This window comes from Galeopterus variegatus, unplaced genomic scaffold (genome assembly GCF_000696425.1).
Source record: "Galeopterus variegatus unplaced genomic scaffold, G_variegatus-3.0.2 Scaffold5680, whole genome shotgun sequence".
Taxonomy (NCBI): Eukaryota; Metazoa; Chordata; class Mammalia; order Dermoptera; family Cynocephalidae; genus Galeopterus; species Galeopterus variegatus.
The window spans coordinates 70,513-85,781 of record NW_007731791.1 but is presented as its reverse complement, the minus strand read 5'-3'; the positions used below and the strand labels follow the sequence as shown (position 1 = coordinate 85,781).

The window sequence follows — 15,269 nt, the reverse complement described above, 5'->3', positions numbered from 1 at the left end:
GATCCCACATACAGACCGGTTCCCGCTCACTGGCTGAGTGAGGCGCGGGAGCAACGCCAGGGTTGCGATCCCGTTGCCGGTCCCCGGTCCGGTACGGGGGCAACACTGAGGGTTGCGATCCATTGCCGGACACGGAAAAAGACAAAAGACAAAAAAAAAAATTTTTTTATTTGCTGATTACAGTCATACCTGGTTTTATTGTGTTTTGCAGATACTGCGTTTTTTGCAAATTGAAGGTTTGTGGAAACCCTGCATTAAGTCTGTTGGCACAATTTTTCCAACAGCATGTGCTCACTTTGGGTGTCTCTTGTCACATTTTCGTAATTCTCACAATATTTCAAACTTTTCCTTTATTATTATATGTGTTATGGTGATTTATGATCAGTGATCTTTGATATTACTATTGTAATTGGTTTTGATGCACCACGAACTACACCCATAAAAGATGGCAAACTTAATCTGGATAAATGTTGTATGTGTTCTGACTGCTGCACCAACCAGCCGTTCCTCCATCTGTTTCTCTTCGTGGGCCTCTCTATTCCCTGACACAACAATATTGAAATTAGCCAATTAATAACCCTTCAGTGGCCTCTACGTGTTCAAGTGAAAGGAAGAGTAGCACATTTCACTTTAAATCAAAAGCTAGAAATGATTAAGCTTAGTGAGAAAGGTATGTCAAAAGCTGAGGTAGCCAAACTTAACCTCTAGAGCCAAACAGTTAGCCAAGTTGTGACTACAAAGGAAAAGTTCTTAAAAGAAATGAAAAGTGCTATGCCCATGAACACACAAATGATAAAAGAGTGAAATAGTGTTATTGCTGATAGAAAGTTTATAGTGGTCTGTATAGAAGATCGAACCAACCACAACATTCCAGTAAGCTGCAGCCTGATCCAGAGCAAGGCCCTATGAACACACAAATGATAAAAGAGTGAAATAGTGTTATTGCTGATAGAAAGTTTATAGTGGTCTGGATAGAAGATCGAACCAACCACAACATTCCAGTAAGCTGCAGCCTGATCCAGAGCAAGGCCCTAATTAATTCTCTTCAATTCTGTGAAGGCTGAGAGAGGTGAGAAAGCTGCAGAAGAAAAGTTTGAAGCTAACACTGGTTGGTTTGTGAGGTTTATGGAAAGAAGCCATCTCCTTAACATAAAAGTGCAAGGTGAAACAGCAGCTAGTACTGATGTAGAAGCTGCAGCAAGTTATCCAGAATATTTAGCTAAGATGATAAATGAAGGTGGCTACACTAAACAACAGGTTTTAGTGTAAATGAAACACCTTTCTGCTGGAAGAAGGTGCTATCTAGGACTTTTCCTAGCTAGAGAGAGAAGTAAATACCTTTCTTCAAAGGACATTCTGACTCTCTTGTTAGGGGCTAATGGAGCTGGCGACTTGAAGTTGAAGCCAATGCTCATTTACCGTTCTGAAAGTCCTATACGGCCCTTAAGAATTATTCAAACAGTATGTTTTTGATGAAGAAAAAGAAAATTTTTTTTAATTAGTTAAATCAACTTTGCCTGTGCTCTGTAAGTGGAACAACAAAGCCTTCGTGACAGCACATCTGTTTATAGCATGGTCTACTGAATATTTTAAGCCCATTGTTGAGAATTACTGTTCAGAAAAAAAGATTTCCTTTCAAAATATTACTGCTCATGGGCAATGCACAGTCACCCAAGAACTCTAATGGAGGCGTAGGAGATTAATGTTGTTTTCATGCTTGTTAACACAACATCCATTCTGCAGCCCAAGGATCAGGAGTAATTTCAACTTTCAGGTATTATTATTTAAGAAACACATTTCATAAGGCTATAGCTGCCATACATAGCAATCCCTTGGATGGATCTGGACAAAGTAAATCGAAAACCTTCTGGGAAGGATTCACCATTCTAAATGCCATTAATAATATTCATGATTCATGGGAGGAAGTCAAAATATCAACATTAACAGAAGTTTGGAAGAAGTTGATTTCAGTGTTCATGAATGACTTGGAAGAGTTCAAAACTTCAGTGGAGGGAGTAACTACAGATGTGATGGAAATAGTAAGAGAACTAGAGTTAGAAGTGGAGCCTGAAGATGTAACTGAATTGCTGCAATCTCTTGGCAAAACTGTAATGGATGAGGAGTTGCTTCTTTTGGATGAGCAAAGAAAGTGGTTTCTTGAGATAGAATCTATTCCTTGGTGAAGATGCTGTGAACATTGTTGAAATGACAACAATGAATTTAGAATATTACATAAACTTAGTTGACAAAGCAGCTGCAATGTTGAAGAGTATTGACTCCAGTTTTAAAAGAAATTCTACTGTGGGTAAAATGCTGCCAAACAGCATCACATGCTGTGGAGAAATTTTTTGTGAAAGGAAAGAGTCAATCAATGCAACAAACTTCATCGTCATCTTTTAAGAAATTGCCACAGCCACTGCAACCTTCAGCAACCACCACCCTGATCACTCAACAGCCGTCAACATTGAGGCAAGACCCTCCACCAGCACAAAGATTATGAAGGCTCACATGATCGTTAGCATTCTTTAGCAATAAAGTATTTTTTATTTAAGATGTGTACTTTTTTTTTTAGACATAGTCAACATTGAGGCAAGACCCTCCACCAGCACAAAGATTATGAAGGCTCACATGATCATTAGCATTCTTTAGCAATAAAGTATTTTTTATTTAAGATGTGTACTTTTTTTTTTAGACATAATGCTATTGCACGCTTAATAGACTACAGTATAGTCTATTAAACATAACTTTTATATGCACTGGGAAACCAAAATATTTGTGTGATTCACTTTATTGTGATATTTGTTTTGTAGCAGTGGTCTGGAACCAAACCTGTAATGTCTGTAAGGTATTCCTGTATAAAAGTAGTACATGTTCATTCTAAAAATTAAAACAATATAGAACTGTATAAAATAAACGATAAAAATTCCTTAAGGCCTTTTAAGAATGTTGTTTTAAGGACGTTGTTAAGGACAGTTCATTTAAAGGATTGTGGATGTTTGTACTTTTGTCTTCATTTTTTGCATGCTTTTGGTTAAATTCTATGATTATTTTATGATACTATTTATTATATTTGTGATATGACATACTATTTTGTTATATTATTTTGTGATAATTTCTTGGTCTGAAATGCAACCATTAGATTCTTATGGGAAAATGTTATGGAATAGCTGCCAAAAAACATGGTGGTGAAAGTTAACTATTACTTATTTGGGAAGGTATGATGAAGAATGTTCTGTTTTCATAGACTGAATTCTCACTTGAGTGGCTTAGGTAGTTAAGGGGAGAAAAATCCAGTTAATATCTCCGAAACAAGGCCATTTATTTTGAAGCCTTTTCCATTTTTTCGAAACCACTTTCAAAATGTGTGAGAGAATTAGGCTGTTTGGTATTTAAGTAGGAAATACTTAGTATTTACATCTCATTGTTTACTTTTTGCACATGGGGAAAATAGCAGTAAGTATGTCTGTCTAATAATTACAGCTATCAGTTTTGCATTTGTAGGAAAATATTATTAGAATATGGAGTGAAATTGTCTTAAACCTTGTATTCTAGAGTCTGAATTTTTCAAGGAGAAAAGTTCTTTTTTTTTTTTTTTTTAAGAAAAAAAAAAAAGACCAGTAAGGGGATTGTAACCCTTCAGCTGGTGTTGTCAGCACCACACTCTCCCAAGTGAGCTAACCAGCCATCTCTATATAGGGATCCGAACCCATGGCCTTGGTGTTATCAGCACCACCCTCTCCTAAGTGAGCCATGAGCTGGCTCCAGGAGAGGAATTCTTAAATGTCATCTTGTCTAATTTTACTTTAAGGAAGGAGAAACAGAAATACTGAGAAGTGATGAAGGTCAACCAAAAAGTCAGTGGTAGGTGTCAGGACAGAATCTTGGACTTCAAGCTCTCAGATCAAATTACAGAGAAAATAGTGGTCACTTTCCTAACTGAATTACTCTTAGGAACTGTTGAAATCTGTTACTGTGATTTTGTTCTTTATTAGTTGCCTTTTTTCTCCAATCAATTTTGGAGGAAGCATTTTTATCTCCAAAGCAGCTGCAGTTCAGTGGAAGCTGGAACTGAAATAAAGTTAGGAACTCCCATTTCATGCTTATGGTTATCTCTTTACTTTCCTGAGGTAGAATGTAAAATTGATGGCAAATTAGAGGGCAGCAGTTGAATATTTTATATACACCACAGACTATGCTAAGATATAATTTCAATAGACTTATGAGTAGAACTTTATCTTTTTATAATATAGATGACCAAAGTAAGTAAGTTGGACTTTGCTCTCAGTTGTATTTAATCTAAAATGCACGTTCTGGGGACTCTGGATAAGATGGCAGACTGAGAAGTCCCCCTTTTTTTTTTTTTTACAAATAGTCATGTGTTACTTGGCAACAGGGATATGTTCTGAGTAATGCATCATTAGGCAATTTTGTTGTGCAAATATCAGAGTGTACTTAAGCAAACCTAGATGGTACATAGCCACTTCCACACCTGGGCTATATGGTATAGCCTATTGCTCCCAGGCTACAAACCCATACAGCATGGTACTCTCCTGAATACTGTAGGCAGTTGTAACACAATAGTAAGTATTTGTACAAGTAGACATTGGAAAGAGACAGGAAAAAAAAAAAACAGTATTATAGACACACGTGAGTGAGCACCAGATGGGCTTGCAGGCCCCACCAAAATACCACCCAGGCTGCCCAGGTAAGCATGTGCAGTACCCGCACACTGACCGAACAGGAGCCAAGGCAGCCCACTGCACACTCAACTGCACTGAAGAAAGAAGAATCACCAGCAAAACCTACAGACAGAGGAGGAAGTCTTCCCCCTCATAACCCACTCCAGAGTGATAGAAGAATTAAATGTTCTACTATATAACCAAACATCAGCATAAAAATACTAGAACTACAAATAAACAAGAAGATATGATACCACCAAAGGAATGTGGTAATTCTCAAGTACCAAACCCTGTAGAGCAAGGAACCCTCGAGATGTCTGAAAAGGGATTCCAAGCACTGATTTTAAGAAAACTCCCAAGAAATAAAAGAAAAATCAACTAGAGAACACAATGAAACAAGAAAAAATACCCAGGATATTAAGGAGGAAATTTACAAAGAGATTAATAACTTAAAAAAGAATGTTAGCACAACTCCTGGAAATCAAAGGAGTCTCTAAATGAAATAGAAAACAACAGAAAGCTTGAGCAGAAGGCTAGACCAAGTGGAAGAAAGAATCTCAGAACTCGAAGATGGTCTTTTTGAAATAACCCAGGGAGACAAGAAAAAGGAAAAAAGAATTTTAAAAAATGAAGAAAATTTAAGAGAGCTAGCAGACAACCTCAAGCGCATAAACATCCAAATTATGAGTATTCCAGAAGGAGGAAAAAGGAAAAGGCATTGAAAACTTATTCAAGGAAGAATAACAGAAAACTTTCCAGGTATAGAGAAGGATGCAGGCCTTCAGATCCAGGAAGCCCAAAGATCCCCAAACAGATTCAATCTAAAAGGACCCTCTCCAAGACACATGATAGTCAAACTGGCAGAATTCAAAGACAGAATTCGAATAGCAGCAAGAAATAAGCGCCAAATCACCTATAAGGGAACCCCTATCAGACTAACAGCAGATTTCTCAACTGAAACCTTAAGGGCTAGAAGAAAGTGGGATGATATATTCAAAAGACTAAAAGAAAAAAAATTGCCAGCCAAGAATCCTATTATACCCACCATGATTATCCTTCAAAAGTGAGGGAGAAATAGTGTATTTCTCTGACAGACAAAAATAATGGGAATTCACTACCACATGACCAGCCTTGCAGGAAATATTCAAAGGAGTCCTGCATTCAGAATCTGAAAAATGATAATCAATATCATGAATTCACACGAAAGCGCAAAACCTGCCATTAAAACCAAAGTGCAAATGAGAAAGAGAAAGAAGCTAAATCATGTCACTCCAAAAATATAACTAGCATTGAAGATGAAAAATAAAAGGGAAGGAAGGGACAAATGATGTTTAAAACATCTAAACAAAAAGCAATATAATGACAGGAATAAAGCAATACATATCAACAAGAGCCCTATATGTAAATGAATTAAACTCCCCATTCAAAAGACACAAACCGATTGACTGGATTAAAAAGCTAGACCGAGGGCCGGCCCGGTGGCGCACTTGGTAGAGTGCGGCGCTTTAGAGCGTGGCGGCGCTCCCGCCGAGGGTTCGGATCCCATATAGAGACTGGTCCGCTCACTGGTTGAGCACGGTGCGGGCGCGACACCGAGGGTTGCAATCCCGTTACTGGTCACAAAAAAAGACAAAAAGGAAAAAAAAAAAAGCTAGACCGAAATATATACTGTCTTTGAGATCCATCTCACCTATAAAGACAAACAGACTAAAAGTGAAGGGTGGCAAAAGGTATATCTTGCAAATGGAAACCAAAAATGAGCAGGTGTGGCTATTCTTACATTGGATAAAGTAGACTTCAAAACAAAAACCATAAAAAGAGATAAGGCCATTATATAATGATAAAGGGATCTATCCAGTTAGAGGACATAACAATCATAAATATGTATACACCCAACAGTAGAGCACCTAGATATGTAAAGCAAACACTCTTACACCTAAAAAAAGAGGTAGACCCAAATTCAATAATGGTGGGTGAACCAAATACTCCTCTCTCTGCATTACATCATTCAGGTAACAAATTAACAAAGAAACACAGGATTTAAGTTACACCTTAGAACAATTAGACCTGGAAGACATCTACAGAACATTTCACCCAACAACTAGAGAATATACATTCTTCTCATCAGCACATGGAACATTCTCAAGGATAGACTACATATTAGGTCACAAATCAAGTTTTAGCACATTTAAAAAAATTGAAATCATCCCAAGTGTCTTTTCAGAGCACAATAGATTAAAACTGGAAATCAGTAATAAGCAAAATTCTGGAAACAACTCAAGTGCATGGAAACTGAATAACAGACTCCTGAAGGACCTATGGGTACAAGAAGAAAGTAAGCAGGAAATCAAAAAGTTTCTTGAAACTAATGAAAATAAGTATACATCATACCAAAACCTGAGGGATACTGCAAAAGCAATACTAAGAGGAAAGTTTATTACAATAAATGCTTACATCAAAAGAATGGAAAGTTTTCAAATAAATGACCTAACGCTATGCCTCAAAGAACTAGAAAAACAACAATCTAATCACAAAAGTAGTAGATGGAAAGAAATAATCAAGATCTGGGTAGAACTAAATGAAATAGAGACCCAAAAAACAATACAAAGGATCAATGAAACAAAAACTTGGGGGGTTTTTGAGAAAATAAATAAAATAGATAAGCCACTATATTTACATTAACAAAAAAAGAGACAGAAGATCCAAATAACAAAAATCAGAAGTGAAGAGGGAGACATTGCAACCAATACCACAGAAATATGAAGAATCATTACAGATTATTATAAACAACCGTACGCTAACAAATATGAAAACCTGGAGGAAATGGATAAATTTCTGGACATGTACAAACTACCATGACTGAACTAAGAAGAAATAGAGAACCTGAACATATGAATTACAAGCAATGAGATTAAAGCAGTAATCAGAAATCTTCCAATAAAAAAAAGCCCAGGACCAGATGGCTTTACAGCTGAATTCTATCAATCTTTTAAAGAAGAATTAATACCACTTCTCTTCAAACTTTTCCAAAAAATTGAAACAGAAGCCATTCTCCCAAACTCATACTATAAGGCCAGCATCTCCCTGATATCAAAACCAGATAAAGATACAACAAGAAAAGAAAACTAGGGCCGGCCCAGTGGCGCACTGCTACAGTGCTCCGCTTGGGAGCGTGGCGGCGCTCCCGCCGAGGATTCGGATCCCACATACAGACCGGTTCCCGCTCACTGGCTGAGCAAGGTGTGGGCGCGACGCCGAGGGTTGCGATCCCGTTGCCGGTCCCAGTCCGGTACGGGCGTGACACTGAGGGTTGTGATCTGTTGCTGGACGTGAAAAAAAGACAAAAAGGAAAAAAAAAAAAAAAGAAAACTACAGGCTAATATCCTTGATGAACATAGATGCAAAAATCCTCGACAAAATACTAGCAATCATATTACAGCAACACATCAGAAAAATTATATACCTAATCAAGTGGGATTCATCCCAGGGATGCAAGGTTGATTCAGAGTACACAAGTCAAAAAAAAATGTGATACACTACATCGACAAAATCAAGGACAAAAATGATTATCTCAATTGATGCATAAAAGGCATTTGACATAATTCAACATCCGTTCATGATTAAGTATCTTGGCAAATTAGGTATAGAAGGAAATTATCTAAATACAATAAAAGCCGTTTGTGACAAACCAGTCACTGATATCCTGAAGAACAGGAACAAGACAATAATGCTCAGTCTCACTGAGAAGATAAGTAAAATAGGTAAGCCACTAGCTACATTAACATAGCATTGTAAGTACTAGCTAGAGCAATCAGGCAAGAGAAAAAAATTAAGGGCATCAAGATTGGGGAACACGAGGTCAGACTGTCTTTTTTTTTGCTGACGACATGATCTTACATATGGAAAAACCTATAGACTCTACGAAAGAATTCTTACAGCTGGTTAACAATTTCTGTAATGTTGCAGGATACAAAATCAACACACAAAAATCAATAGCATTTTTATACTGCAGTAACAAACTAGCAGAAAATGCAATCAAGAAAATAAGCCCGTTTATAATAGTTGCCAAAAAAATAAAATACCTACATATCAGTTTAACCAAGGAGGTGAAAGATCTCTACAATGAGAACTACAAAACACTACTGAAAGAAGTTAAACAAGACACAAAAAGGTGGAAAGACATAGCATGCTCTTGGATGGGAAGAATTAACATTGCGAAAATGTCTCTTCTACCCAAAGCAATCTACAGATTCAGTGCAATCCCCATCAAAATGCCAGTGACATTCTTCACAGAAATAGAAAAAGCAATCCAAACATTCAAGTGGAACACAAAAGACCCCAAATAGCCACAGGAATCCTGAGCAAAAAAAATCAAGCTGGACTCATGACACTACCCAACTTCAAATTATATTATAAAGCTATTTTAACCAAAACAGCATGATACTGGCATAAAAACAGACACTCAGATCAGTGGAACAGAATAGAAAACCCAGGAATCAACCCACATGCTTACAGGCAACTGATCTTTGACAAAGACAGCAAGTATACATACATTGGAGAAAAGACTACCTCTTCAATAAATGGTGCTGGGATAATTGGATATCCATATGCAGAAAAATAAAACTGGACCTGTACCTCTTACCATATACCAAAATCAACTCAAATTGGATTAAAGACTTAAATATAGGACCTGAAAACGAAAAATTGCTAAAGGAAAATTTAGGGGAAACACTCTAGGTAGTAGGACTGGGCAAAGACTTAATGAGCAAGAGCCCAAAAGCACAAGCAACAAAAGAAAAAATAAATGGGATTATATCAAATTAAAAAGCTTCTGTACAGCAAAGGAAACAACAGAGTGGAAAGACAACCTGCAGAATGGGAGAAAATATATGCAAATTATACATCCAACAAAGGATGAACATCCAGAATATACAAAGAACTCAAAACAGCTATACAGTAAAAATCAAATAATCCAGTTAAAAAGTGGGCAAAGGAGATGAATAGACCTTTTTCAAAGGAATACATACAAATAGCTAATGGTATATGAAAAAATGCTTGGCACCAGTAGTCATCAGAGAAATGCAAATCAAAACCACATTGAGGGCCAAGCCCGTGGCGCACTCGGGAGAGTGCAGCGCTGCGAGCGCAGCAGCACTCCCACCACGGGTTCAGATCCTATATAGGGATGACCAGTGCGCTCACAACGCTCACTGGCTGAGCACGGTGCAGCCGGTCTCCAAAAAAAGGACAAAAAAAATAACCACATTGAGATGTCATCTCACCCCAATTAGAGTGGCCATTATTAAAAAGACTGGGAGTAAGAAATGCTGGTGAGGATGCAGGGAAAGGGCAACTCTTCTACATTGTTGGTGGGACTGTAAATTAGCATAACCATTATGGAAAACAGTATGAAAGTTTCTCAAACAACTACAGATAGAGCTGCCATATGATCCAGCAATCCCACTACTGGGTATATATCCAAAGGAATGGAAATCATCAGGTCAAAAGGATACCTGCAGTCCCATGTTCATTGCAAGTCTATTAACAATAGCCCAAATATGGAACCAACCTAAGGGTTCATCAGCAGATGACTAGATAAAGAAAATGTGGAATATATACACAGTGGAATACTACTCAGTCATTAAAAAAATGGAATTTTGCCATTTGCCGCAACAGGGATGACTCTGGACAAAAATTTATGTTAAGTGAAATAAGCCAGATAAAGAAATAGAAAAACTGCATGTTCTCACTCATTAACTGGCTGCTAGGAAGGAAGGAATGGGGGAGAGGGAAGAAGGAATAAAGGAAAGAAAAGACCACCAGCCATATGTTGAATTTTCAGAAGCAGAGAACAATCCTAAGAATTGTAGAGATGGGGGGCGGGGAGAGAAGGGGGTTTGGGAAGTGATAGGTCAGGCAAAGGGCATAAAGAAATATCACAATTTGTAAGAATTAATATGCTAATAATAATAAATAAAAAGAAATAAACAGTATTATAATCTTACAGGACTACTGTTATATGCAGTATCTCATCAAAATGTCATTATGTGACACATTACTGTATGGAAATGCTAGGTAAAAATAAAACATTTAAAAAACTTTTAGTACAGCTGAACTTGAAACAAGAAAGGGACTCTGTAGGAGCCTGAAATGAAAAAGAACTCAACATCATAGCAGAAACGAGAAACTGAAGCTCTGTCCTATAGGGAAAATAAACAGATACCTCAGTATGTGAGCTTTATTGCAGTGGTAGAATCCACAGGCCCAGGAATAGCAGAGAGCTGAGAATGGATTCCCTGAATAAAAGCCCAGATGAGGAAGACACTGAATTATTCGTAAATAAGGCCTTATGTTTCCTGGTATATCTTCTTATCCCTTTATTTTTAACCATTTTGGTGTCCTTTTGTGGTCTGTGTTTTTAAAAGCATATTGCTGAATCCTGTCTATCCAGCATCACAGACTATTGTTTAGTGAGTTTCATTTGCTGTAATAACACATATATTGAATAGAATTGTATATAATGGAATTATTTCCATTTTGTTTACTATATATATTTTTTTTTTTTCCTTTTTGTCTTTTCTCGTGTCCAGCAACGGATCGCAACCCTCAGTGTCGTGCCCGTACCGGACCAGGGACCGGCAATGGGATCGCAACCCTCGGTGTTGCTCCCGCACCTCGCTCAGCCAGTGAGCGGGAACCGGTCTGTATGTGGGATCCGAACCCTCGGCGGGAGCGCCACTGCGCTCCCAAGCGGCGCACTGTAGCAGTGCGCCACTGGGCCGGCCCTTGTTTACTATATTTTTAAAAAATTTTTTGGCCTTCTGTTACATTGAATGTTTTCAAAGGCATAAACTTGATTTATTTTATTGAGACCTATAATCTTTTCATTTTCCATAGTTAGTTTTTTAATATATTATCTTCCCTCTAAACCAGATAAGTACTGTAAGCACTTTGTCTCTTTTGTCTTGTCTCTTCTCACTGCCCCCTCCATCCTCTTTCCCAGTAGCCATGTTGATGTTCTGTAGGATTTTAATTCTGGGTTGTTAGGGTTGTTCTTTTGTTCATCCTTCCTTTTTCTTACTTTTTGTATGAAATATACTTTATTAGGTTACTTGCTCACTATCACAGTGTTCTCATAGATTTATTTTATTCTTGTTTGAGTGCAATTTTCAAGTGGTATTCATATGTAAACCTTCTGAGGCCTTTTCATGCCTGAAAATATCCATAGCTAACCCTCACTTTTAAATGATAGCTTAGTTTGGTTATTGATTTTGGTTTGAAATTACTTTCCTTTCATATTTAGAAAACATTACTATGTTGTTTTCTGGTCTCTGGTGTTGCTTTTGGGAAGCTCTGATGTCCATTTGATTTCTTTTCCTGTGTGTGTGATCTCCAGTCCTCTGTAGAAGATTATGAAGTTTGTCTTTTTCAGTTTCTCTGTAAGTGTCTGGGCGTAGTTCATTTTCCATCTTGTTTGGCCCTTGGATTCATATTCATTCATTCATTGAACAAATACATAATTTGCTGGGAGCCTGCCTTTGTGCCAGGATGTATTCCAGACACTTTAATCTCTGAGGTCTTTCATCTTTCCTCAGTTACATTTTTTTTTTCTTTTATCTCCCTCTCTTTCTCTCTTTTTGGGAATTCTGTCAGATGGATTCTGTCACTTCTAACTTCTGTATATCTCTTAACTTTAATATTTTCCTTCCCCTCCCCCCCCCCAATCCCTTCCTCATACTTTCTGGGACTATCCTTTTCTTGATCTTCTAGATCACCAATTCATTCTTTGCTTTATTCATTCTATTTACCTAATCTGTAGATTTCTTTATTCCAACCCTTATATGTTTGTACCCTTATTTCTCCTTGGTTCTACTTTATAGCTGTTTAGTCATGCTGCCTTGTCAATCTTCTATCTCTTTGAGGATTTTAAATGTTTTAAAAAATTCATTTATCTGCTCCATTAATTCTGCTTCATATACTATAGATGGTTAAATTTGAGTTTAGATTTTATTCTAAATTTAGGAGGAAAACAATAAAAAAATTAAGCAGGGTAGTGATCTCATCTGAACTTTAGTTTTAGAATATCACTCTGGCTGCTGCCTATAGAAGATGGGTGTGTGTGTGTAAGAAGAGGAGAGTGGGGACAAGCATGAAAGCAGGGAGAGCATTTGGGGAAGTTTTTGCAATAGTCTATTCAAGAGATTATGCTGGTATTGGGACTAGAGTAGTAGCAATTGAAATGGGAAGATGTGGATTTAATTTGTGGTATGTTTTAGAGATGGAATCAGCATTTCTGAATTTTTGGCTAAGTAATGGATGGATGGTGGTTCCATTTATTGAAATGGACAACATGGATGAGTGAACGTGGAGGAGAGGTTTGAACAAGGAAGATGACAAATTCTCTGTAGTCTTTTTTGGTTTGGTATGCCTATTACACATCCATGTGAAGGTGTCAAGTAGGCAGTTGTATGTGCAAATCTGGAGTTTTAGGTAAGGTCCAGGACTGGAGATACAGATTTGGAAATCAATGGTATATTAATGGTATTTAAAGCCATAATGCTGGGTTAGGTTTTCTAACTCTCACTTTAAGGTAATGTGTGACTTAGAGAATAGAAAAATACCCAGCATGAAGTGCTGAGGTACTCCTAACATTTACAAGTTCTGCAGAACGGGAGTTTAAAAAAAAAAAAAAGCAGCAACAGCAGCTTCTTTTCAAAGGTATTCTTTATATCATTTACATAAGTTTCAACATAAAAATATGCCATAATTTGTTTAACCAGATTCTTACAAATGAGTATTTAGGTCCTCCTCCACCCCCACCCCCACCCCTGCCACCACCCTTCAACACACATACACTGGGTTTGGGGCTGACTAATAACATATCCTCAAATGTCTTTGTATAGTATCTCTACATATTTGCATAAGTACACCTATAACATAAATTCCTAGAAGTTGAATTACTGGGACAAAAGGCTGTGCTTTTATTCTTTGGTGGCTTCTGCCCGATGCCTCTGCAAAAAGCATATCCCAGTTTTCATCCCCATTAGAAATGTATGAGGATGCTGATTTTCCTGAATCCTTGGCAACATAGCCTTAATCTTTGTCTGGTTTTAAAGTGAGAAGTTGTGTCGTTATTTTATAGTTTTGAAATTATGAATGAATTTGAATACTTCTGTATGTTTACTCAGCATTTGTATTTCTTGTTCTTTGAACTGCCTTTTCATGTGTTCTGCTTTTTTTGTAGTAAGTTAGTTGTATGTTCTTCACTGATTTGTTATACCTCTTTGATTATTATTTTTCATGTGTGTTGCACATTTTTCACTTCTCATTTCTGTTTATGATATTTGCATTGTAGAAGTTTTCAATTTTATTTGAGACTTGCTAAAAATGGCTTTTAGCTTTTTATATCATGTTTTGGAAAGGCTTTTCCCATCATTTTGTTTGTTTGTTAGTATTTCTGTGGTTTAATTTTTATCTTTATTTCTTTGACCCAGATTCTAACATTTTTAACTTGTCAGAATTAATTCTAAAATTCATTTTGTGAGGATTGACAAGATAATTTTGAAAAAGAAAAGAAAGACTAAAATTATTAGAAAGCTATACAACTATACAGGAAAAAACAGTATAATATTGGTTCCAGTTCCCCTACCCACTCCACCCCCATGCATACCAAAATCAACTGTGCTCAAGTTCCTTTTATAAAACAGCATAGTATTTGCATGTAATCTGTGCACACCCACATATACTTTATTTTTATGTATTTATTTATTTTATTGATTATGCATATTCATGGGGTACAAAGCTGTCACCACCTGTGCCCAGGATGTGATGGTCAGATCAGTAGTATTAGGATGCTCATTATAACAAATTGCGATCATTCCCCATGGCCCTCACCCGGTTAATCCCCAACCTCCCCCGCCCCAGCCATATGTGTGCTCGCTCTCTCTGCAAGTCCAACACACCACACTGTGGTCTTTCTTTCCTTCCTTCCTTTCTCTCTTAGCTCCCACTTATGAGTAAGGACATGCAGTATTTTTCCCTCTGTGCCTGGCTCATGTACCTTAACATAATTTTCTCTGAGCTCATCCATGTTGCTGCAAATAGCAGAATTTCATTCTTTTTGACAGCAGACTAGTATTCCATGGTGTATATACACCAGGTTTTCCTTATCTGCTTGTCCATTGATGGACATTTAGGTTGCTTCCATATCTTGGCTGTTGTAAGTAGAGCTGCAATGAACATGGGAGTGCAGGTATCCCTTCATCCTGATGATTTCCATTCCTCTGTATATATATCTAAAAGTGGGATTGCTGGATTGTATGGTAGATCTATCTGTAGTTGTTTGAGAAACCTCCATACTGTTTTCCATAGTGGTTGCACTACCTTACAGTCTCACCAACAGTGTAGGAGTGTTCTCCTTTCTCCACAACCTCAACAGCATTTGTTATTTTCCATCTTATTGATTAAAAATCAGCCGGTCTAACTGGGGTGAGGTGATATCTCAGTGTGGTTTTTTTTTTTTTTTTTTCCTTTTTGTCTTTTTTCGTGACCGGCAACAGATCGCAACCCTCAGTGTCGCGCCCGGACCGG

General features: G+C 37.4%; 1 protein-coding gene across 1 annotated transcript in view; it reads left to right on the top strand.

Moving 5' to 3' along the window:
* The window catches only part of LOC103605248 (ankyrin repeat domain-containing protein 12-like), a gene marked incomplete at its 3' end in the record, with an annotated part of 81,232 nt that overhangs the window by 14,620 nt on the left and 51,343 nt on the right, over positions 1-15,269 (top strand). The window lies entirely within an intron of this gene.